A 3,774-nucleotide genomic window follows, 5' to 3' on the forward strand; every position below is an offset into this window, starting at 1 on the left:
CCCCAAACCAAAAACTAGTCCCTAGTAATCTTTTTAATACAAGCTGGCCAGAAAAATCTACTTGGTGCTTGTTACTCCAAGCAGTTTTCTATGCAAGAAGAGAGCATCTAGCTGGCAGATTAACTAAACTGTTAGGTGAACTTGGGAGGAACGTGTTTTTGTTTTGGGCCAGCATGGCCCAATAAAGTAAAATAAGCTATACTCCTGATACTTAATACTGCTGTGAGGACAGATGCATAACGTATTTAATAATAGAGCTGCCTTTTTAGGAAGGCCTTTTCTGCCAGTCCCTGGTATCTGATTTGCAATAGGGAAGTTAGCCTGTGTCAGGTTGACTTAAGACTAACAATGGAGTTTCAAGTAGCACAATGAGGCTTGCTTTTTTTTTCCCTCCTACCCCCAACACTTGAGCACTGCAAACAAGATTTCTAGGAGAAACAGTCACAGAACGGATGGACTTCTGTCAGTTTTATATTGGAGCTTATGTAGTTTGCTGTGCTGAATCTGAGGGTTTGTGCTCAATATTTTTTACACTGTAAATGCATTGGCTTAGGAGTGTTCAGTAATACAACCTCTCCTGTAAATATACTTACAGTGGTGCACAGGCTTTTTAGGAAGAGATGTCCTGCAACAGGACTGTCATTAAGTGGGGTGGCCCCTTACAGGACAAGATGCTGAAAAGGTAAGGGGTGTGAGGCTTCACCATAACATACAGGACAAGATGCTGAAAAGGTACGTTATGGTGAAGCCTCACACCCCTTACCTTTTCAGCATCTTGTCCTGTATGTTATGGTGAAGCCTCAGCAGGAGTAGCTTTACAAAAGGAGTTCAAAGGAGGCATACTTTGCAGATGAAGGGAGAAAGTAAATGCTTGGTGTTGAGTGGGAGGGAAGCAAAATTTGAGAGAGCATGGTTACTTGAAAGCCAAGACTTAATGAGGTTGCAGCCATTGTGCAAGTACTACCCAAATCCTTGCCTTGTGTATGAAATCTTTGAAGGAGGGTGGTGCCTTCTAAAGAGTAAATGACCAACCCCTTGAGCAACTACTAAAACTTGCAGAGCTGCCTCTAGAACAATGCAGAAAGGGGAGATTTGCATGCATGTTGATAATCAACTACCCTGTCTCAGATGACTTCAGGCTAACCACAAAATGAAAGTGCTTACTAGAGGCATTTTCACCTTCCCTGTTACTTCACTACTCCCTTATGACAGTTCCCTTGTTATCTTTTCCCAGTGCATAAAATTACACCAAACACCTTGAAACTGGGCAAAAGGCTACTGTCAACGTGCACTATTTTGCAATCAAGTCCAGAATCTGCCTTGGCTGCCTTTTTTGTTTTTTCTTGCTTTATTTCTCTAGGTTAGCTCTTGCACTTCATTCACTGCATGTTTTCCGTGTTGGTCCCAGTTGTGCTTAACTAAATCAAGTCAGCTCTTTAAATCTTCATTCCCTTTTACTAGTTTTAATTTATTCTTGCTTTAAGATGCCTCCTAGACCCTATAGCCACAATTATCTTGTGTACAATTACCTAGAACTACCTCATGATGGCTGGGGGACTTGGCCTCTGGCTTTCAAACACCTTTGACACTACACCCTGGCATGAATGTTTCCAGTCTGTAATTCAACCCAAAGTCTGCCTTCATGAATTCATTACACCAGCATCATGTGCTTCTGGTTGTCAACAAGAGCTGGAGCTGACTAGTTACTGCTGTGCACCAAGTTACATTGAGCAGAAGCTTCTGGGCACTGCAGTATCCATACTCTAGAATGGATTAAATTAATTAAGATTAAAGTGATTCTACTGACATTAGGTTCCTTATTAGCTATAGGCTATTTTATTATTTTTAGAGTTGCTAAGCACCTTGTGCACATGCAAGCTTGGGTGGGTGCTTGAAAGGCTCTGCTGCCTGTGTTACCCCTGATAAAGTTTAGCTCAATTTCTTTGGGACGTACCTCATACTGACTCCAGTTACTGAAGAGTTTCTGGCAGGAGGGGTTTCTACATAGGTGATGAGTGAAAGAAGAAAGGTTTCTAAGCCTCTCAAGCTAGTCCATATCCGCCCCTAATGGGTTAACATCCCCTCCCCTTAATCATCAGCAAAAATGCATTTAATGATCGTACTCTGGCTTTTTCCTTGTATGCTGCTTAGGAAGATGCTTATGGGACTGTGACTGCTAATCAGATTAACTCCTATTGAAGATTAAGTCTTTCTAAAACAGCGCACACAGCGCTTCATCCTGAAAGCAAACTGCTGTCTGTGCTACATTCCTAATGAAAACTATACTAATTTTTGATGGCAACTGCAGTTCAAAGTGTGTTGGAAGTAGAACTGGCTTTTGGGCCCCAAATGCAAACCTCCCAGTTAAATCAGAATTGTGAAGGGCTTGCCTGCTTGTGAGGAATAGCTGCTGTGCTTTCAGCCTGCCTCCGGTTTTAATCCAGATGAATTCCCAGGGATAGATCTGGGCCATTGGTTATAGCCGTGTTGGTCTAAGGACACAGGCAGGTCAACGTGACATTGGGTGATTGTGCCTGAAAGCTTGCAAGACCTTTTTTCCAGCTGGGCTAACGAGATACTGCGTCCAGCCAAAGAGCCTTGCCTGCCAAGGCTAGATTGACAGTAAGCAGGCCAAATTTTCTGTGGGTAAGGAGAGTTTCCTCCATACCAGTGGGAGTTGTGTGCGCCAGTTATGGGTCTTGCCATGTCTTTAAACCCTGACTGCCTTTGAAACCTTAGCGATGGGACTTGCTCAGAAGTGTAACTGAATCCAAACGGGTGTAAGGGGTGGTTTGCAAAGCCTGGTGGAGGCCTAGACCGTCTTCCACCCATGCTACTGGAGAGGCCAAAACAAGCCCAGCCCAGCTGGAGATCGGGACAATAGAGGCTCCAGCTGCAAGGCCTGAAGGGAAAGGCCCCGTGTGGGAGGACTGCCACCTCATGGCCCCGGTGGAGAAGACAGAAGCCACGTGTGAGTCTCGGTGGTAGATCTGCACCTTGCAGGCTCCATCAGGGCCGTGTCGCACGAGCTTCCGGAGCCTGAGTTTGCTTCCTTCAATGCTGAATGTGACCGGCCTCTGCTTGAGGCTGCCCTTGCGGGCTCCTTTGCAAAACATGACAGCTGATGGCACCTGGCCCAAATCTCACACAGGCGGCTTGTGCTCAAGGGCACAATTTTGGGGCAGATTTTCAAGAGGAGCTCAGCCTCCAACTACTTGAGAGAGAGGCCCAGGTTGGCAGAAGAAATTGCATTTGGCGCTGGTACTGGGGGAGCTCTGAGCTACCTAGAGGCAGGGCCTCAGCTCCTTCTGCTCCGTTTGTGATGGGGACCCTCGTCCCCCAAAACAGGCTGAGGCCACCGAAGCCTTTACGCGGTTATCACTAACACGCGGTCTGAAATTCAGATGAGAAGGCCGTGGTGGTGCTTGCTTGGGCACGCACTTTATGCCAAGTTAGGTAGCGACTACTCGTGATTAACGCGATGATTAGGGTTTGGGAAGACTTGAAAGGGCGACTTGGAGCGCTTGGCGTTTTGGGGACGTGCTTTCACGTGCCAAAACCTGAAAGCCCGTGGGCGTCGGCACGTAAGAATAGTAATGCGAAGCCGGGGGGTTACAGCTGTATACGACGGGGAAGGAGGAGGCCTCAAGACGCCAGCGAGCCCGGGCGGAGAAGATCCTGGAGCACCCGGAACCTTGGCGCCGCTGCGCGTCCCCGGCCGGGCCCCGCAGCGCGCCGCACCAGCCTGGCCACTTCCGGCGGGAGCTCCCCGCG

The sequence above is a fragment of the Gavialis gangeticus genome, unplaced genomic scaffold (assembly GCF_001723915.1).
Source record: "Gavialis gangeticus isolate Ggan-Ray unplaced genomic scaffold, GavGan_comp1, whole genome shotgun sequence".
Classification (NCBI taxonomy): domain Eukaryota; kingdom Metazoa; phylum Chordata; order Crocodylia; family Gavialidae; genus Gavialis; species Gavialis gangeticus.